Raw genomic sequence first — 23,152 nt, 5'->3', positions numbered from 1 at the left:
GTACAAATAACAGAAAATGGGTTATTAATAATCAGAGTTTTGTCCAAGCCAGGTTTAATAGCCTGATGGCTGTGGGGAAGTAACTATTCCTGAACCTGGTTGTTGCAGTCTTCAGGCTCCTGTACCTTCTACCTGAAGGTAGCAGGGAGATGAGTGTGTGGCCAGGATGGTGTGGGTCTTTGATGATACTGCCAGCCTTTTTGAGGCAGCAACTGCGATAAATCCCCTCGATGGAAGGAAGGTCAGAGCCGATGATGGACTGGGCAGTGTTCTTTACCTCTCCAGGAAATTAGAACCAAGCGCTGCATGAGCTTCTCTGTGACCTGTAATTGCGTTAGTGTTCCTTGACAAACCGACTCTCCGAATCTTCTCAGGAAGTAGAGGCGCTGATGAGATTTCTTGATAATTGCGTTAGTGCTCGGACCAGGAAAGATCTTCAGAGATGAGCACGGGAATTGAAACTCTTGACCCTTTCAACCATCGACCCGTTGATATAAATGGGGCTGTGGGTCCCCCTCCTACTCCTTCCAAAGTCCACAAACAGTTCCTTGGTTTTGCTGGTGTTGAGGGCCAGGTTATTGCGCTGGCACCATATGGACAGTTGCTCGATCTCCCTTCTATACTCTGACTCATCCCGTAAGCGCCGTAAGACAGTAATTCTACCTCTGTGCCACAGTGCCGCACAAAGAGTTCTGCGTTCCTGCTAGAATATATTCTGGAACATGATTTGTATCCTCCTCAGTAATGTTTGATGCAACTGTAGTATTAGGATAGCACATCAGTTAACTCCTTATTTTCATTTAATAATTCCCCAGATATTATTTCTATTCCCCAGTCACTGCTCATCTTGTTCATGTGTTTTCTTTTTAAAATATCTACAGAAACCCTTACTCCATTATATATATTTCTGACTAGCTTTCTCCCATATTCAAACTTTGCCTTCCTTTTGTTTTTTCTCAATTAACTTTTTTTAAATATTCCGTCCAATCTTCTGACCTGCATCTGCCTTTTAAACAGTCATGTTCTTTTTCTTCAGGCTTTAGTATATTTTTTCAGTTAGCATAGCTGGTCCGTCCCTTTGAAGTTTTTCTTTCACAGTAGAATGCTTATATTCTATGGATTCTTAAAGGTGCCATCACGTATCTCCCATTGTATCCTGAGTATCCGATCCCTTAACCTAGTTTGCCAGTTAACTTGAGCTCGTGCTGGTTTTATGCCCACATAATTGTATTTACTATACTTTAAAATACTCCTCTTGGATCATTTCTTCTCTCCCTCAAAATGAATGTAAAATTCAATCATAATGTGATTACTGCAACCTAGTGGTCCTTTCATTCAGAGGTCATTAATTAATTCTACGTCATTGCTCAATAATAGGTCAAGTTATTGACCTGGTTGACTCCAGGGCATGCTGCTCTAAGAAACATATCCAGGAACCACAATTAGGGCAGCATGGTGGCACAGCGTTGCTGCCTTATAACGCTTACAGCGCCAGAGACCCGGGTTCGATCCCGCTACAGGTGCTGTCTGTACAGAGTTTGTACCTTCTCCCCGTGACCGCGTGGTTTTTCTCTGAGATCTCCAGTTTCCTCCCACACTCCAAAAACGTGCAGGTTTGTAGGTTAATTGGTTTGGTATAAATATAAAAACTGTCCCTAATGTGTGTGTAGGATAGTGTTAATGTGCGGGGATTACTGGTCGATGCAGACTTGGTGAGCCAAAGGGCTGTTTCTGCATAGTATCTCTAAACTAAACCAAACTAAACTAAACCAAAATGAGCTCCTTATAGAGGCTTCCCTTTCCCATCTGATTTTTGTAAACTTTACATAGGCTGGAATCCTTCATCATTATTATGCTACCATTCTCAAATGAAGTTTATTTCTTAGAATAATTGGGTTAGAAATTTGATTGGATGGTATTATTTATTTGAGGAACATGTAATTGTAATTGGAAATGCACCTTTATTTTGGTGTGAGTCCGCCAATAAGCAAGAACACGAGAATTGGAATATAAAGCAGAAGAATGTGACGTCACCCACTTTGTTAGTAAAAATAGAAAGGCTGATTACTTTTTAAAAGGATGTTGGTATTCAGAGGTACGTGGGTGTCTTGAACACATATTACTCAACGTTAACATGTAGGTACAACAAACAATTAAGGAGGCAACTGTTTGTTAAGTCATGATTGCAAGTGAATATTAGTATTAGAAAAGAAATGTATTGATTAATTTACACAGAGCCCTGGTGAGACCACTTCTGGAATATTGTATATATGTTTCTCATATAGTTAAACAGCATGGAAACATGCCCTTCAGCCAAACTAATACTATGCTGATCATAATGCCCTCATTTACCCTAACCCCATTTCATTCTCCTATATTCACATGAACCCCACATATTTTACAACTCACACCAATGGTTGATGGAATTTAGTACAGAAAAATGTGAGGTGTTGCATTTTGGGATGTTGAACTAGGGCATGACCTACACAGTAAATGGTAGGCCTCTGGTTAGTGTTGTAGAGCAGAGGGATCTAGGAGTACAAGTGCATGGTTTCTTGAAGGTCGTGTCACTTGTAGATAAGGTGGTCAAATGGCTTTTGGCACTTTGGTCTTCATCAGTCAAGGTATTCAGTATAGAAGTTGGGAGATCATGCTGCAGTAAGACATTGGTGAGACTGCACTTGGAACATAGTGTTCTGTTCTGTGCACCATGTTATAGGAAAGACATTGTCAAGCTTGAAAGGGTTCAGAAAAGATTTACAAGGATGTTGCCAAGACGAGAGGGTGTGAGCTATAGGGAGAGGTTGAGTAGGCTGGGTCTCTATTCCATGGAGCACAGGAGGATGAGGGGAGATCTTTTAGAGGTATACAAAATAGTAAGATTAAACGAGAACTTACCAGTTTGAAGTTTGATCTGTATTTTATGAGGAGGAAAGTTGAGGGAATACGTGAAGAACCCCCTTCCAACGCATGCGTGTCATTCTTCAAAGCAGCGGTGTGAGGTCACAGAAACCTATAATGACCTAACATAGTAAGATTATCAAAGAGATACCAGTTTTTGATATGATCATAAGAGGGTGGGAGCGGAGGGCACGTATTCCCTCAACGTTCCTCCTCATAAAATACAGATCAAACTTCAAACTGGTAAGTTCTCGTTTAATCTTACTATTTTACTTCGGAGTCACGTGAGTGACTACGTGAAGATTTCAAAGCTCTGTGACCTCATGCCGTGGAACGAGTCCATGCTTCACAACTGCCTTGGGTATTGGGAGAGAGCATCATTAGTAATTTTAAAACACACTTATACAAAGAGTTGTGTGGTATAACGAAAAAATATATAATTTTTTTAAATTGACAATCATAGTCCTGTAACCTTTCGGGCAAATTATATTGTTGAACGTAAAATGGTTTCCGAACACGATGATGGCTCCAAAAATTAACTGGTTTATTATAAACCCTTTGGAAAATCCTTTCGGATGACCATCCTGCCATTCTGAGGATTTGGTCTGTGGGTACCTCTAGAATTTTTGCTGCGGATGTTGCTGCAGCCCTGGTGGAATGAGAGTTAAAAAAAAAAAAAAAAAACATTAGTGTCTATTCCTGCCATCTTTAGGACATATTTGAGCCACCTTGATATAGTTTGGGTCGTGACTCTTTTGTGCGGTTTCTTGTAAGAGATTAACAACGCCATTCTCTGACCTCGAATGCTCTTAGTATATTCTATGTATAGTTGGATGTGTCTTGCTATACATAGTCGTTCGTCATATGGGTATACCATAAATTCAAACACTTGACCCGATGAACCTGGTCTGTTTTCTTTTATTAAATCCTGTATGACAAACACCAGTTTCTCGGGTGAGATGATCAGGGAGTCCAGGCTCAGTTTGCTTAATGGCTGGACTCGTTGTGCGGTAACTAACGCCATGAGCATAACCATCTTCATGGTCCGTTACTAAAGTGACAATGCTGTTATGGGCTACCAGCTCCTCAGCATGTTTAGAACGACACCCACCTCCCAGATTTCGGAGTACCTGGTTTTAGGGGGATTACCATTGAATATGCCCCTCATGAGTTTTGTTACCAGGGGGTGCGTTCCCACCGTGTGCCGCTCCGTTCCTTGTGATAGGTAATTGGAGAGTGCACTTCTGGCACTATTGATGGCACTGTAGCTCCATCGATTATCATAATGGAGGCTTGTTAAAATTCCAATACGGCCAGAATGTTCTTGGCCTTTTGGTCGAGGTTGTTGTCCAAGCAGTATATGCCCCATTTCTTGATGTGTCCAAGGTACTGCTTCCGTGTTGACAGTCTTAGTGCAGATGAGATGAGATTCATCGTCCTGTCTGACAGCCCCATGCCGTGTAGTGGGTCTTTCAGACTCTACAAATCAACAAATCCATAGTCTTATGGCATGGATGACTGCCCCCAGTCACTGGATGAATTAATAAATTTGGCTATGTTCATGAGGGAACATGGTTCTAACACCATCCCCTGTATGACCGAATACCATGATTGAGTAGGCCAGTCGGGTACTATGAGAATCCCAGATGCCGAGTCTTGTTGAATTTTTTCCCTAGTACCCCATTGATGGGGCAGAACGGGGGAAATACATCACCCTATGGCTTTGTTTACGTAACAATGCCAAGCTGGTTTTAGAATTTTAGTAAATAATATTGGGGCTGATGTTTGCCCCTTTGGTAAGCTCTATATTGCCAAAGTTCCCCCCCCCATCCAGTTAAATTTCAAACACCGTCTGTGATCCCCTCTGATGGGTACTGTATAGTATGTATCTTTTGAGTCAATGCCTGCCATATAGAAAAAACCCAGCTGACACCAAGTCTTTATCAGTAATAAGAGTATCCATCTTAAAATGAACATATTGAACAAATGTGTTTAGGGTTGAAAGGTCAATGATAATCCTGCAACCCCCATCTATCCTCCTCACTGCCAAATTGCCAGGTGGCAGATGTCTGGCCAGTCTCTGTAAATATTTCTTGTTGGAGTTTGTGGCCAGACATATAGTTAATACTATTGCCATCCTGGATCCAAGTCTACCCCTGTTTGACTTGGTTTAAAGTAATCAGCCACCATGTCCAGCAGAGTCCCTGCTGTGTTAGGATCATGGGACGCTGTATTACCAGGCTCTGGCCCATCAGGGTCCTGCCTACTCTTTTTTATAGAGTTAGAGATCTCTAGGGGTCCCCTTTTTTACAGAAGAACCACACCCACCTACCTCCATGGTTACCGGTGGTTTTGTTATTTCCTTGGTTTTTTGAAAAGGGGGTTCTGGTTTGATATCTCTTGTTCGGGGTTGTGTGGGAGGTTGAGGCTTCCGCATCTTCCAGGGTGGCCGTCCCTGGCCATACCCTAAAAAGGCTGCTGCGGGTTATATTGATTTCTGGCACTGCCGCTGGTATGAGCCACATTTTTATGGCCTTGCATGTGGCTGGTATCGTGCTCCAAAATAGGCCCTTGCGCTGGCCTTGATGAGCCCCAGTGTCTTGGCTTCGTCCACACACGGTTCTTTGTTTGCAAATGGTAGCATTTTAGGGGTCCAGTGCTGGCTGAATGGCAGCCTTCCACATGTAGTTCAGCTCATATTGCATATTACTAATACAGAGCTAGTGCGTCTTGATGGTCTTTGGTTACCTCTGTTTAGTCCAGGGTGCGGGTGTATGCTGTGATCCCTTCCGTCAATCCCTTTAAGGTTTTCTGGATCTTGAGGTCCTGGTTCCTGATGTTCCTCCCCATATGCTGCCAAATGCATTGGTTTATACTGGGCACCTGTAATGCCTCACCGTTGCCAGGTGGCAGATGTCTGGCCAGTCTCTGTAAATATTTCTTGTTGGAGTTTGTGGCCAGACATATAGTTAATACTATTGCCATCCTGGATCCAAGTCTACCCCTGTTTGACTTGGTTTAAAGTAATCAGCCACCATGTCCAGCAGAGTCCCTGCTGTGTTAGGATCATGGGACGCTGTATTACCAGGCTCTGGCCCATCAGGGTCCTGCCTACTCTTTTTTATAGAGTTAGAGATCTCTAGGGGTCCCGCACGGGGTACCCATGTGGGGCTTACCTCCTGCCCACTGTGGCTAGTCTCCACATCCATGTGACTGCTACTGTGAAGGAGCTCCTTTTTCCCCCCGCTGTTTCCGTCCCCCGTACACACGGGCACTGGTTTGCGGGTTTTCCTCGCCCTACCGCTGGCTACACCGGTCTTGTATGTAGGTCCACCTCTCCATACGGTCCCGGTACTCACAGGCACCTGTGCTGGCTGCTGTCATGCTGCAGCCACTCGTACCGGCTTCCTCCAGCGGGGGCTAGCGGGTCCACGCCGTCTCCGTACTTCCAGCGCCCTGGACCCATCTAATACTTTAACCAAAGGATTCATAAACAGATTTTTATGAAAAAGCATAGAAATTAGGTGCAGGAGCAGGCCATTCAGCCCCTCGAGCCTGCACCGCCACTCAACACAATGGGGTCCGTGGGGTTCACCCGATACGTCTGGATTTTGCTGTGTGGGCGGTCAAAACCCGGCTCCAACGCTCTCAGCGCTCCTGGCTGCTCGTTTATCTCAGACCGCTGGGACCGACCCCGGTACTCACGGTACTGGTCCCTCGCGGTCGTTGCAGCCGGTCAACCCCACTCCAATGCCCTCAGTTCTGGGCACTCCTGCTTATATGGTCCTTAGATAAGGGACGTATCAGATATTAAAACTGATAATAAACAGATACTATACTTGATTTTAGCCAAAAGGCCAAGAAGTGATCTCTGTAACTAAAAAAAAAAAAAAAAAAAAAACCCGTTGGGACCGACCCCGGTACTCACAGTACTGGTCCCTCGCGGTCGATTGCAGCCAGTCAACTCCACTGCAATGTCCTTGGCCTCGGCGCTGGCTGGTAGCGCTGCTTCAAGCCAGACTCGCTTCCAAAGCGAGACTGGCATACTGGCCGAGAAAAGAATTTTCCCCTGGTGTGGGAGCGAAGTCGGGCACAGGTGTTTTCCCTCTCCGGGAATCGATGTGCCGTTTCTGCTCCTGCCGCTGGCGGCTGCCGTTGCTGCTCCCGTTGCTGCTTCTGCTGGCTGCCGCTGCCGCTGCCGCTGCCGCTGCCGTTGCTGCCTGCACTCCGCGGTTCTCCCGCCAGCTTTCTGCAGCTTACATGGTCCCGGTCCATGTCTGCACCTAAAGGGTAAGTGGAAGGAACGCAGAGTCTCTTACCTGCTGTTCCCGACTTTCAATTCTCCCGCTGGTGAACGTCGTTCCCTGCGTGTCGGGTTTGAGCCGCTCGGACCGACCCCGGTGTTCACGGGACTGGTCCTTCGCGGCAGTTCCGCAGTCGGTAAAACCCGGCTGTTCGTAGGGACCCCTTGGACCAACCCCGGCGCTTACCGTTTGAAGAAGGTTTTCGGCCCGAACGTCCCCAGTTCCTTTGCTCCATTAGTGCCGCTGCACTCGCTGAGCGTTTCCAGCCCTCCTGTGTACCCCCAGTACTTACAGCACTGGTTCCTGCTCACTGTCCTGCAGCCTCGGCGCTGGCCGCTAGCGACTGCTCCAAGCCAGTCTCGCTTGAGACTGGCATACGGGACGTCTTTGCTTTGCTTCCCGCCCGGCCGAGAAGTGAATTTTGCCGGTGCGGGAGCGAAGTCGGGCACAGGTTTTTCCCCTCCAGGAAACTGGTGCCGTTGCTGCTCCTGCCGGCTGCTCGCACTCCGCGGGTCTCCCCGCCAGCTTTCCGCAGCCTTCATGGATCAGGTCCATGTCTCCACCTAAAAGGTAAGTAGAAAAAAGGAACGCAGAGTCTCTTACCTGCTGTTCCCGACTTTCAAATTCTCCCGCTTGGGGAACGTCGTTCCCCCCTGTGTGACTCGTTGCAATGCGTGTAGCGATATGACACGCATGCGTTGGAAGCGGGTTCTTCACGTAGTCACTCACGTGACTCCGAAGTAAAATCATGAATAGATTGGGTAGATGCACAGTCTTTTGTCCAGAGTTGGGGAATCAAGGACCAGAGGACATAGGTTCAAGGTGAAAGGGAAGATATTTAATTAATTTCACACAAAGGGTGGTGGATGTATGGAACAAGCTGCCAGAGGAGGTAGTTGAGGCTGGGACTGTCCCATCTTTTAAGAAACATTTAGACAGGTACATGGATAGGACAGGTTTGGAGGGATATGGACCAAGCGCAGGCAAGTGGGACTACTGTAGCTGGGACATTGTTGGCAGTGTAAATAAAACAAACTAGAATTCACTGCTGAGATGGTGGGAGGATTGTGAAGTCAAGATATGTTATGCTATGCTATGCTATAATATATGATATGATATGATATGATATGATATGATGATATATATTACCCTCACCTGTATCAACCTATTACCTGCCAGGCTTTGTCCTGCCCATCCTCTCTTCCAGCTTTCTATGACCCCTTCCCTAAAATCAGTCCTAACACGAAACGTCACCTATTCATGTTCTTCCGATTTGCTGCCTAACCTGGTGAGTTAAGGGCCTGTCCCACTTTCACAACCTAATTCACGACCTCTGCCGAGTTTGCCCTTGACTCATACTCGCAGCATGGTCGTCACGAGGTTGTAGGAGATCGTAGGTAGGTCGTAGCAGGCCGTGATGCTAGTCGTAGGTACTCGTGGCATCAAGTAGGTCGGGGTGTTTTTTCCAGCATGATGAAAAATGTCCACGAGTAAAAAAGGTTGTGAATTAGGTCGTGAAAGTGGGACAGCCCCTTAACTCCAGCACTTTGTGTCTTGTTGTTTCTACTATAATGCACATGGAAAGAAATTGCATCCCTCAGTACTTTTGTTTTTTCATGCTGAAATTGCTAATCGGTTGCCCAGATTCAGTGTTGGCAATATATCCACTCCTGGGAAAAATTGACTGGGAGAATTAGTTGTAAAAGGAAATGGAGGAAGCAATTGCAGAGTATCTGACCATCATTTTCCAAACCTCTCCACCCACCATCAGCTCTAAATATGGTGCAAGAAGATTGGAGGACTGTAAATGTAATAGAGTTGTTTCAAAGGGAGAAAGGGATAACAGAATATATCTTGACCAATTTATTTCATTCTGTGGCAGCTGAATTTTTGGAATCAATCAAAGGTATAGTAGCAAATCATTTCGAATGACATAGATTAATCGAGGACAGTCAGCAATTGTCTGATAATAGATGGTCATGTCTGATTGAATATTTTGGGAAGATAATAATGCATGCAGTCTTTATGAAGTAGTTAGTTTGGATTTGAGCAAAGTTTTTAACAAACGTGGCAGGCTGTTAATAAAGGTAAATGTGCACAGGATCCACAGAGGTGTGCCAGATTAGGTCACACGTGGTTCAACTGCAGGAAGCAAAGGTGATTTTGTGACTGAAAGGTTGTTTTCAGTGGGTTTAATTGGTCTAACTGGTTTTGGCATTTTTATGAGTCCAACTTCATTGTTGGGAACATAATGAGCACATAAATTAGGAGCAGCACGGTGGCGCAGCGATAGAGTTGCTGCCTCACAGCACCAGAGACCCAAATTTGATCCACACTATGGGTGCTGTCTGTATGGAGTTTGTACGTTCTCCCCGTGACCACACAGGTTTCCTCCGGGTGCTCCGCTTTCCTCCCACACTCCAAAGATGTGCATATTTGTATATTAATTGGCTTCGGTAGAAATTGGAAATTGTCCCTCATGTGTAAGATAGTGTTAGTGTACGGGGTGATTGCTGGTCGGCACGAACTTGGTGGACCAAGGACCTGTTTCCGGGCTGTATCTCCAAAGTGAACTAAAGTAAGGTAAACCAAAGATGCATTTGTGATACATTTATCTCCTGTATGGTTGAACATGAGGGAGATACCTTTACGCTGAAAAAAATACAAAATAACTCAATTTGAGGGGAAGAAAGAGAAACAGAACAAGTTGTAATAATACAAGACAACAAATACGTAGCATATACCTCTTGTTTGTAAAATGAAGCTGGGGCCCTGAACCACTGCCACTGTATTACATATCGATCCCTCGTGGGACCTTCAGTATGTCTTTGCTGTGTTTCTTTTCCACACGCCTGCAACCGGTCATTACTATGTGACAGAACAGAACACCTCAACTCCTTGACTGCTTACAAGAAAGACACACCGATGCTGCTCAAATTGTATTGAACATGTACACAACTTGGTCTGAATACAAGCACTCTTGCACAATGAAACCAGTGGTGAAATGCATTTATTACATTCAGACTGTTTATACATTCTGAATGTTTATGAAAGTGAATACATTTTGAAAGTGGTGCAAAGGCAAGTCAAATGATCAATTTGCTATTGCTAGCTCTACTGTGAACCTACATAGCTGCACATATTACAGGGTAGTGCATGTATTACAGACGGCAACATTTGAATGTCAGGGAATGTTTGAGGATGAACAAGCCATGATAACCAAGCGCATAGGGGCCACGTTCCAATGCGGGTCATGATTCTGTTGTAACACTCGGACTTTGAGACAGTAAGCTTGCCTTCGAACAGACACTGTTGTCGGAACAGATTTGTCCACCTGTGGCCAATGCAAAACACACTGCAAGTCTGAAAATGATCTACCGCAAACCTGCGCTGTGATGATGAATGGTTGGCCATAAACCAGTCTGTCACGGAGCATGTGGCAACTCCGCTGGCTTCCAAAGCCCTCGATTGCGTACATCAGAGGTACAGTGGGAACATCTCTAATGAGAGTCTGCTCAGCAGGAATATATGAATCTCCGAGCAGCTCGAGATATGCTCTCAGATAGGTCAGTGGACACACTAACAGCGTGCTCTGTAAAGAACAAAACAGTTACCTGCCAACACGTAAGATTTTCAAGTTAACATATTTGAAGGTGGACTCAAGGCAAGCTGGAGTTTCCATCTTATTAAAAGATCACAGGCTGCTGGTCCTGTTGCTACTAGACACATACAACTGCAGAGACGAGAGAGGAACAAATCTCTCGATTTGCAGAGGGTTTTACATTTTGAACATATGTCAAAAAATATGGATCATTGCACATCCAGGCTTGGAAAGCAAGCTGGCCCTTATAATTGTTGCAAGTCTATATTGAATATTTTTTGCAAACATTGTTGGCGCCCTATATGAGGCGACACTTTGCACACTTGTCTATCGTTTGCAAAACAAAGAATTTCATTGTGCCAAGTACATGTGACAATAAAGTATCAATCAATCAATCAATCAACATTTCCTGTGAACCTGTCAATGTTCAGTGGTAAATAAAACAGGTGTTGGCCTTCCTAAATAATGTATTAGGAAGTTCAATTTTATACATGAGCTAGCTGTTGCTGCCAATTCCTGAAGGCAGCCAGACAGATTAATACTGCATACTATAGTGATTTTGAATGCTATTGTCAATAGTGAATGGCTGAGTTAGTCCAGCATTTTGTGTCTTTCAATACAATATGGATGTTTGGAGATGTACTTCACAATCTATGTTCTCGTGAATTGTAAATAAATGGTGTTCCAGTAATGCTGATATAATTTCTATACCGTGACAATTTATGTGGAGGAGGCTGTTTTCTTACAAGGTATGCAATGGAAAAAAAAAATGTTGGAAGAAGACTGTGCGTTGGGAAAATTATATAAGTTTAAAATAAACTTCATAACAAACTTAAAGCAAGAATGGTGTTAACACACAAGCTCCTAGCCCAACATTTATTGCAGAGATGATTTTGGCAACATATGGTACATTGAAGTTGTTTTAATTGTTGATTACTGAGAAATGATTAAAATATGTTGCATTAATTGGAAATGGTGTGATTAATGTATTAAGGGAAATGATTGGGATTGATGTTTATTCGTTGAACAAAAGGGCAGAAACTAGTATAAATTCACATTATAGTTAGGCAACTTGACTTAATAACATTTTCGTGCTTATTTCCTTACATGACTTCCATCCTCGCCTCCCTTTGAAATTTAATCAGCAGCTTAGAAACCTGAAGTTTATAGCTTTCCTATGCCCAAGCACTTTCTGATCCCAAAGCTAGTTCTGATTTGATTGCAGACAATGCAGATGGCCAATTTGTGACCCTGACTGCTTGCATTCACATTGACCTGAAAGACATGAAATAAAGTTACACTTGAGTGGTATGTTCAAGGCTATTGACGTTTTCCTCTAGAAATATACAATTTATTTTTCGATGCCTCTGTGGCCCAAGGCACAACCAAGTTTTTGCACCACTACATAAATTGCATTAAAAACACCCAACTGAGGAGCTTAATTTCTTAATTTAGATATTTAACTAAAACAAGGTTTGGCCATCGATCCATCAGCATCTTATTACAACAATGAGGTGACAGAAAAAATCACAGTAGTGTTAATTCAGCAAACGTGGTCTCATCATTAATTATAAGGTAGAACAGAGAGTCACGCAAGTCGCAAGTCGGAGTAGTCTGGTTAATGGTTATTGGTGCTTGCACCATAAAGCTAGGGCACTCAATTGTGTCATGAAAATGTTGCACAAATCCAGGAAATTTCAGGGTCATGATTTTCTCACCAATTCCTTCTTTGGAGTAATGGGTTTGGAATGAGTCCATTTGGATCTTGATTAGGAAATGTAAAATGTTGTTTTTAGACAAAACAAAGAAGGGAAAATACATTGGGCTCAGCTGTTTGAGCTGCTGCCTCTAAGCGCCAGGGACCCAGGTTCGATCCTGACCTCAGGTGCTGCCCGTGTGGAGGTTGCATGTTCTCCCTGTGACCGTGTGTGTTTCCATCAGGTGCTCTGGTTTCTTCCCACATCCCAAAGAGGTGAAGGTTTGTAAGTTAATCAGTCACTGTAAATGACCCGCAGTGTGTAGAGAATGAGGGCAAAACTGGTGTGAACAAGTGATTGATGGTTAGCGTGGACTCGATGGGCTGAAGGGCCTGTTTCCATGCTGCATCTTCTAATCAGTCAAAAAAAATTTGGGTCACTTGAGCCAAGTATTTCTTCTGCTGTGTTCACATTACTGAACCCTTCAATGAATAACAGTACGCAATTATGCTAAATAAAATAAACATTAAATTGCAAATAGTTTTGAAATTCACCAAGAATACTACAGTACACACACCATGATGTAAATGAATACGATGAACTAATAATCATGCCACATATGCCAAAACTCCCTCGATCTCTGCATTTTCATTCACAATTAAAAATATTTAATTATGGATAAATCCAGATTTGAGCACTGTGCTATGGAGAAGGCGTAATGGCTTTAGAGAGAGCGCAGAAGATGAGTCCAGGGATGAGGAACTGGGGAAGCGGAGGTTGTTTATCTTGGAACAGAGAAGGTTGTGAGTGAATCTGATAGAGGTAATGAACATCCTAAAACAGATTAGACAGAGAGAACGTGCTCCCAATAGCAGACGGTTCCAGAACCAAGGAACATGTAATGAAAGTGAAGGGAAAAAGAATCAGAAGTGGAATGTTCCCAATGTAGAAACAAAGAACTGCAGATGATGGTTTATCCCAAAGACAGACACAAAGTACTGGAGTAATTCAGTCGGTCAGGCAGCATCTCTGGAGAAAAAGGATGGGTGATGTTTCATTTCGGGACCCACTGAGTTACTCCAGCAGTTTGTCTTGGTAGGTTCCTAAGACGAGGAGCAGAATTAGGCCATTCAGTGCTCCACCATTCTCTCATGGCTGATTTATTTTCCCTTTCTACCCCATTCTCCTGCCTTCTGCCCATAACCATTGACACCCTTACTAATCGAGAACCTATCAATTTCCATTCTATCCAGGCCATTCATTATGTGGTAAGTTTCAATAAGATCCCCCCTAAGATCTCATTCTTCTAAATTCCAGCGAGTACAGGTCTCAAGAGCCTTCAAATGCTTTTCATACGTTAACACAATCATCCCAGGGATCATTCTCGTAGACTTCCTCTGGGTCTTCTCCAATGCCACTGCATCCTTCCTCAGATGTGGAGCCCAGTGTAGTTACATACGGTTTTTACACGTTTTGTAGGTAATAGCTGAAGGCTCAAATGCACTGTTGAGGAATGGGAGCAGATTCGGTGTGGCATAAAAAGGAGCAGAATAAGCATCTGAAAGAAAATAATTTCTATGGCAGTAAGGAGGGGGCAGGGTGGTGAATTTCTCTTGTGTGGGGTTGCTCCAGACATGATGGGTTGAATAGACTGTCGTAAGCATACTATGATTCCATGAAGCACTATACCCTATGGATACCATGGACAAAGAAGACCAGGCCTCCCAATGTTTTGGGCCTGAACAAGGTCAACATGGGAAGATGAGACCAGGATTGAGGAACTGGAGAAGCGGAGGATGTTCACCTTGGAACAGAGAATTGAATTCAATTGAATTGAATAAATGTTATTAGCCAAGTATGTATACACACAAGGCATTTGCCTTGGTGCTTTGCTCGCAAGTAACAACACGATATACAGTAGACAATTAATTTAGACATGTGAAGAATGAAATAAAATACCCGTGCAAAAGGAACTTCAGATACTGGTTTATACTGAAGATAGACATAAAATGCTGGAGTAACTCAGCAGGTCAGGCAGTGTCTCTGGAAAACATGGATAGGTGACGTTACTGTTCAGTATTTTCCAACGTCATCTACCCAATTTATCCAGAGATGCGGCCTGACCCGCTGAGTTACTCCAGCATTTTGTGTGACACTAGTTCTATGTTGTCCCACTTGCATCTTCTCCCTACACACTAGGGGTAATTTACTGAGGCCAATTGACCTACAAAGCCGCATGTCTTTCGGGATGTGGAAGAAAACCGGAGCACTCGGAAGAAATCCACGTGGGGACAACCCGAGTACGGTAGTCTGTTGTTTCCATGCTAAAGAAAAGAATGACTCGTATTTATTGTCTTTCAGAACCTCAGTTTTGGTATCAAGTAAGCACCTCCTTATAAGAATGGGGAAAGAACTTTGTAGTGTTAGAAAACTGAGGAGAATGATCTATAAAACTAATAGCTTATTCCGTAGAAAGAGTTCAAGCATAAAGTGAAGCTGTAAAGAGGAGAAAGCTTGCCCAAGGTGTTAAACAACTTACTGTGTTATTGGCTTTCTAATGCCACCAAATGCTGCTCTTGTAATAATTTACAATTTGAATGGATCGTCGCCAAGCACTGGGATCTGTGCCAGCATTTAGTGAAAAATGCATTGTTTTGCTGTCTGTTTCGTAATTACATTGAGTTCAACAGCTTTATACCCTGGGGTGCATTAAATATGGTGTTTAGTAGACACATGCTTTGCAACCTATAAAGTAAAATAAAATGAAGTAAATGAAAGGACACCCTACTGTTTTAAAAGTGATAACAATAATTTAAGGCTCTTTGGCAACTTTGATTTAACGCTTATTAATTAGAGTCTTACATAGGATTCAATATATATTTCTGCACCACTGTTCTGCAGCGTATGAATGAATTTGATTTTACTGGTTGTCAATATCATTTATAAATGCATTTGAAATAACAGTAGAGGTGTAGCTAGTAGAGCTGCTGCCACACCGCCACAGAGTCCAGGGTTTGATCCTGATCGACCTGTGCGGGTTTCAACTGGGCGCTCTGGTTTCCACCCACATCCCAAAATCTGCAGGTTAATTGGACTTGGTAAATGAAAAACTTACCCTTAATATATTGGGAGTGTATAAGAAACTGGGATAACATAGAGCTAGTGTGAACGGGAGAGTAATGGTTGGCATGGACTCAGTGGACTGAAGGGCCTGTTTCCATGTAATTATATCTTAAAAATAAAAAATAAAAAAACAATTCATAGTTCTGGCATAGAAACAAGGAACTGCATATGCTGGTTTACCAAGCAAAGACACAAAATGCTGGAGGAATTCAGCAGGACAGATAGTGTTCCTGGAGAACATGGATAGGTGACGTTTCGGGTCGGGATCCTTCTTCAGACTCTGAAGAATGTGACCTTAAGCATCACCTATCCATGTACTCCAGGGACGCTGCCTGACCCGCTGAGTTACACCAGCAATTATGTGTCTTTTCACAGTTCTGGTGGTTATCTTATCATCTTGAAAACTAATAATGTTATCTGCCTGGCAGCAAAATGAACAATTTTCAACAACCATAAAATCAAAATTCTAAGTATATGGAATCTTGCAACAGCCAGTTTTGTTAATAGGATTATTAGGAAATCAGTCATTCATGACAAGATCTGAAATAATTCTCCTTTCACACTTCACAAGCAGCTACCTTGCCACTAATGAATACAAATGAAAAAAGTACCAATGTAGCTGTGGAATGTGCAAAATGTTTCAGTATAGAATATGCTGAATTTTCATAGACTGGCCATCATAGATGTCTAATTTAGACAAATCTAAATTAGAGATCATTTTTGTTGTAGACATGTTCACATTGCATAGCAATGTTACAACATTTTGAGATTTAAAAAATCAAGTCTGCAATTTATCCCATCAGATAAAGCATAAAAATAAGTTTAATTTGACACCTAATTCACTTTCATATCTCAAGTATTTAAAAAGTTATGGCCATTTTCATACTCGGAAATTAGCATCTTGCTCCCTATTGATTTTCTATGGACATAACAAAAAAGCTGTGATCGTGGACAGTCAAAAGCCCATAACTTTCTTAATAATTAAGAGAACTGAATGAAATTTTCAGTTATCATAGATTGAAGCATTCTGAAACAAATATAAAATGATCTTACTTGGATGACCTGAAATTAAAGCATATAATTAGTTAGTTACCTAATTGTAGCTAATTTCAAACTTCAATTACTAGATCTAAACATCTATCCATTTCTTAATAAATGATTAACATTTTTAAATAGCCTAAGTGTCCAAATAATATTCACAAATAATTCACAGTAAAACATGATTTTAAAATCTCATTTACATTAATTTATAGGCCAAATGGAAGGAATTTAGTGTTTAATTGCTGTAAATTAAAGTCCATTTAAATCAGCTTTCTAGTGGGATCCTGTGAAAACGCTGGCTTAGAATGTTCACATTGCGGTAGATTTGTGCCCTCAAATGCCCAGAAAAATACTGCGGGATATAATGGGCCCAAAATAAGCTACAGGTGCACAACCTTTTATCCAAAAGCCTTGGGACCAGACACTTGTCGGATTTCGGACATTTTCGGATTTCAGAATGGAAGATTTTTAGCGTAGATTAGGTAGGTAGCACGGGCGGCTTGAAAAGTCTGGAGCTGCTGCCTCCTCCCGGGTGACCGGGAGAATCATTGCATAAATGTTAGTCAGTTAGTTTGGAGGGATTTTATGTGGTGGTGGTGGAGCCGGGGTGAAGGGGGAAACTTTAATTCTTAGTCCCCTACCTGGTCGGCGACTCCCAACCTCGCGGAGCTGGGGACTCCGTCCGGCCGCGGGCGGCGCCGGTTGCAGCTCCGACCCCGGCAACTCTACCCCTGTCTGCGAGGCGCTCCAAATCCAGCGCCGCCCGCGGTCGGACGTCCCAGCTCCGGGAATGTCGGGAGTCGGCGGCGTCGCAGCGCTGGGATTGCGGCAAGCTCCGGAGCGCTGTGGCCGCCGACACACAACATCGCGGAGTGTCGCTGGATTTGGAGCCGCGGAGTTGGGGGCTCCGTCCGGCCGCGGGCGGCGCCGGTTGGAGCTCCAACCCCAGCAACTCTACCCCTGGCTGCGCGGCTCCAAATCCAGCGACGCTCCGCGATGTTGTGTGTCGGCGGCCACAGCGCTCCGGAGCTTGCCGCACGGCGACCCGGTAAGGCATTGCCCGCTCCCCGCTGGTTTCCCAGCGCTGCGACGCTGCCGACTCCCGACATTTGCGGAGCTGGGGCGTCCGGCCGCGGGCCGCGCTGGATTTGGAGCGCCTCGCAGCCAGGGGTAGAGTTGCCGAGGTCGGAGCTACAACTGGCGCCGCCCGCAGCCCCAACGGCCACAGCGCTGCGGAGCTTACTGCACAGCGACCCGGTAAGGCATTGACCGCTCCCCGCCTCTCCGACCAGGTAGGGGACTAAGAATTAAAGTTTACCCCTTCACCCCCCTTCACATAAAAGCCCTCCAAACTAACTGACTAACATTTAAGCAATGATTTACAGATGTTTAAGCGTCTCCCGGTCTCTAGGGAGGAGGCAGCCGCTACAGTAGTACAGACCTGGGTTGACCGTGGGTCGTTTTGGGTCAAGTTTGGCGCCAAACGCGAGCTTTGGTGCGCAGACGACATCTGGAAAAAATGGCCGGTTTTCGGAGCTTTTCGGTTTCTGGAACACCGGATAAAAGGTTGTGCACCTGTACTACATTAAATGAGCAACATTAAATTTTGTATAAAGGGATCTTAAGAAGCCCTTTTTAACGTAAAAATAAACAGCCTACCTTCCGTTTTCCCCTGTATGAGATCCGGCCGGTTGCCGGCGGTTGTGGGTTTAGAGGTTGATTTTTAACCTACTATAACAATTTAATAAAGCCCTTAAAACTAATAATAGCTCAAGTGAGGGAATCTTCCAGCGATATTTTGTTAATAATTAACTAGGCTGAAAAACCTCGATTTGAACAGCCTACGGAAAATCGCGTTTTAAACCCTCCCCCCTCTAAATGGCGCCAAAATCGCGCACACGGGCTGGGACAGATTTTCAGTGACGCTTCAGGTATGTTTTGCAACATGCCTACATTGCAAGGGAAATTAGTATTGAGTGACACTAAATATTAACTGTCAAGTCAGGACTGTTTAATTGTCTATTGTATCGACAACATAACAATGCAATCCTTAAGGGCCTGTCCCACTTTCCCAAATTACTCACAAATTCTCCCAAGTTTTCCCCTTGATTCAAACTCGAGAATTACGGTAATTGCCAGCCGTAGGTACTCGGGGCCATTTTCTTTACTCGTGGACATTTTTCAACATGCTGAAAAAATGTCCCGACTTACCTGATACCCCGAGTACCTATGGCTGGCATTACGAGCCGCTACGAAATATCTACAGTCTCCTACGGAATCGCTATGGACTTTCTCCGAGTATGAATCAAGGGTAAACCTCGGGAGAATTTGCGAGTAACTCCGGAATGTGGGACAGGCTCTTTACTTGTAGGTCGGCAAAACCAATACACACAGATAAAGATAATAATCAAAATCCAATACATTAACGACTCTAGTACTAATGGAAAAAAGACAACTCCATAGTGCAAGCAAACACATGCAGTCCTTTGTAGTTCATAGTTGAGATTAGTGTTGTGTAATGTTCAAGAGCCTGATAGTTTAACAATGCCATCAAAGAAAAAACTCATGGGGATGTGAAGGAGATGCAAAGAAAGAATGGTTCTTGCCTCGCTCTGTAATCTTCATCAACTTTCAGCAAAAAGGAATGTGGGATCATGACGTTGTATTCTATTTAATCAATGGTAATGAATCTCAGCACTCAGGACAAAACCAGTGCATTGTTTTTGAGAAGAAAATACTCCAATTATGACTGTCCTTTATCATCATTATGAAATGTGTGCACGAATGTCAACGGCATGGTTGTACTCACCCACATACAGTTTTGGAGATGATGGAAAGGTGGCCTCTGATGTATCCCTGAAGAGGAAATGGAAAAATGGTGCAGCATTATAGAAGTTGGGATATTATGATACAGTTGTACAAGGCATTGGTGAGGCTGAATTTGGAGTATTGTGTGCCTCGCCAACACTCTAGTCTGTCCCTTCCTTCACTGTTGGTTTTTTAGTATGTGTTCAATGTATGTTTTTCGTGTTCTTTCGGTGTTTTATGTGGGGGATGTGAAACTTTTTTCTAATCTCTTACCTCGACATAGATGCATTTTTTTCCATATTGTATCTCCGACCGCACTGCAGCCTAACATCGAGGAGCTGGCAGCCTCTGATGGAGACTGACTTTGGGAACTGCAACCGCGGAAGCCTGCGGACATACCATCGTGGAGCTGCCGATCCCTTTGCCTGGGATCAACCTCTGAGCTCCATCCGCAGGAGCCTGCAGACATAACGTCGTGGAGCTCGCGGCCTCTGGTTAGAGACCGACTTCGGGAGCTCCAAGCCACAGGAGCTTAGACCGCCTGGATGCGGGAGCTTCGACCACCCTGACGCGAGAGCTTCGATCACCCCGAGGCGGGAGCTTCGATCGCCCCGACGCGGCGGCTTCGACCGCTGTCTGTGGGGGCTTCGATCACCCCGACTGCAGATGGGTCGACTGCCCCGACCGCAGAAGAAAAATGAGGGAAGAAAGTTAGAATTTATTGCCTTCCATCATAATGAGGAATGTGGGGAATCTGCTGATGTGGATGTTTATGTTAACTTTTATGTAGTTGTGTGTCTTGTGGCTTTATTTAGTATGGCTGTATGGTGATACAAATATCACCGTACCTTAATTGGTACGCGTGACAATAAAAGACCTTTGAAACCTTTGACGTTTTGGTTACTACTATAGGAAGGATGTCATTCAGCTTGAAAGAGTACAGAGCAGATTTGTGAGGCTACTTCCATATGGAAAGGTTGGACAGGCTCGGACTTTATTCCTTGATGTGCAGGATGCTGAGTAGTGATCTTATAGAGGTGTATATGTTTATGTGGGGAATAGATGGGGTGAATGCACAGAGTCTTTTACCCAGAGAAGGGGAATCAAAAACCAGAGGACATAGGTTTATGGTGAGAGCGGTAGATTTCCTCTTAGAGAGTGGAGGGTGAATACCAGTCGAGGCAGGCACGAGAAATGTATTTCAAAGATACTTGGATAGGTATATTGATAAAACAGGTTTTGAGGTATCTAGAACACAGGCAAATGGAAGGAGATAAGATGGGGGAATTTTGGTTGGCATGGATAAGTTGGATTTAAGGGTGTGATTCTGTGCTACATGACCCAATGCCTTTTATATTAATAAATATTAAAATAATGAACCTTCTTCTGACTTCCCCGCACTTAGTCTATTCTGCCACCAAGCCAAAAAGATCACAACAAAACATAACACTAAATCATATCAATTCATTGTGCACTTTATTTTACAAAAGGCCTATTATTATTCCACAGTCACTCTTTGCATGAAGCTAAAATAATTTGGTCCCAAGATGCACAGCCAACCTATATTTCTCTTTGGAAGAGCGATTGCAAATATTGTATTCAACAAAAGAACTACATCATTTAGTGTTTCATTGCCTTGAGATGCAGTAGCTAAATGTTGGGTACTTATTATGCATAATAGCCGAGTATGATTTATGAGGATTCCCTTTGATATTTATAATGCAGTTATAAGAATGAAATAAAAAATTTCAAAGACCATGAACAGAGGAAAGTTTCAATGTTTTATGTCAGTGGAGTTCTTTGCCAGCAGTTATTTTTATGGTCGCAAAATCCAAAGACTACATGTTCCCGAAAGTCAAATCTTTTTCTATAAATTTCAAATTTCTTAAGCACATTTAAAATTCTGCGTAAATATTTCCAGTGTTAATGTTGGCAAAATGTCACTATCTAAGGTTGAAGAGAATCCATTCCAAATTATTATAATGCTTAAGAGTAGTTATTGATGATAATTGAATGTATTGTTAATATTGGCAAGATTCCTCATGTGGGTGGATCTGAAAACAAAGATCTCTCTTTTATGTGTCATAAAATCTGAAAGTACTTCCAAGGGGTTTGAAACTTAAATTGGCTACATCTGCGTATACTGGGATTAGCTGTTACCTTGTAATTATTGTTATCTATTGCCATTGCCACAGCATTTGAATTTGATATGTTTTTCCGTTTAACTAACGTATTGATCCTTGCATGAAGGGGATGATTACCTCGAATTATTTAGCAAATTAACTTGTGGAATCAGTGTCTATACTGTGTTAAGAATTAACCCAGAATATGTAGCAAGACCCTGTTTCCACATCGTATTCATTTATATATTCTGGTTACATTTACTGTCCATTTGATTTCAAATGGTAAACATAATTTAAGTGTTTAGACTGCTTCCCTTCAGTTATATTGTAATTACAGATTATAGTTTAGTTTAGAGATAGATAAACAGGCCCTTCGATCCACCGAGTCCACACAGACCATCGATCACCCGTTCACATAATTCCTATGTTATCCCCTGCAAACCCACACGTCTTGTGGGAGAAAACCAGAGTACCCAGAGTAAACCCACGTGGTCACGTGGAGAATGAATAATCTCCGCACAGACAGCGCCCGTGGTCAGGGAATGATCCTGATTCTCTGACGCTGTGAGGAAGCAGCTCAGCATCTGTGCCACTGTGAAATCCTCTGCAGACTAAAAATGTAATTGTAATTATCACCTCTGAATTTAAAATATTTATGAAATAGTTAATCGGGTGGCACAGTGGCACTGCTGATAGTGGTGCTGCTTCACACCAAGTGTCCCAGCTTTGATCCTGACTTAGGGTGCTGCCTGTGCCAACTTTGTGTGTTCTTCCAGTGACTGCGTAGATTTCCTTTGGGTACTCCGGTTTCCTCCCACATCTCAAAGACATGTGAGTTACAGGTTAATGGGCCTCTGTAAATTGCCTCAAATGTTAAGGAGATCAAAGAGAAAGTGGGATTATATAGAACTAGTGTGAGCAAGTGATGAATGGTCGGCATGGACGCGGTGGGCCAAAGGGTCTGTTTTCATGCTGAATCTCTAAAACTAAAACTGAAAACAAAGCTGAGGTGAATGCCTTATGGGCCCGTCCCACTTGGACGACCGAATCCATGAGTTTAGAAGACCCTAGACGAGTCTTGCCGAAGTAAAATACCTCCTACGACTATGTCTACGACCTCTAACAACTATGTCTACGACCTCTAACAACTGTGTCTACGACCTCTAACAACTGTGTCTACGACCTCTAACAACTATGTCTACGACCTCTAACAACTGTGTCTACGACCTCTTACGACTATGTCTACGACCTCCAACGACCCCCCTCGACCTTAGTCTTCCACACCTAAGACCAACTACGATTAGCTATGAGTGGAAATGATCACATGATAAAACAATGTCATGTTTGCATTTTTCTTTCTCGGGCCAGTTACCGACCTACGATTACCTAAGACTACCCACGACTATCTATTACTACCTACCACTACCATCACGACCTACTACAACCTGCCTACGAGTAAAAAGTATCAATTTTTTCCATGCCGACCTTTTATTTACTTGTGGGGAGGCTGAAAAAAACGCCGCAACGTACTTGAGGCCACGAGTACCACTCACA

At 43.4% G+C, this 23,152-nt stretch overlaps 1 pseudogene; it reads right to left on the bottom strand.

The window, feature by feature from the left end:
- Positions 1-6,665: 6,665 nt before the first annotated feature.
- LOC129710416 (U2 spliceosomal RNA) lies at positions 6,666-6,770 on the bottom strand (annotated as a pseudogene).
- Between the last annotated feature and the right edge of the window lie 16,382 nt (positions 6,771-23,152).

The sequence above is a fragment of the Leucoraja erinacea genome, chromosome 27, assembly GCF_028641065.1.
Source record: "Leucoraja erinacea ecotype New England chromosome 27, Leri_hhj_1, whole genome shotgun sequence".
Classification (NCBI taxonomy): Eukaryota; Metazoa; Chordata; class Chondrichthyes; order Rajiformes; family Rajidae; genus Leucoraja; species Leucoraja erinaceus.
The sequence above is the reverse complement of the archived record's forward strand: the minus strand, read 5'-3'. Positions and strand labels throughout refer to the sequence as shown.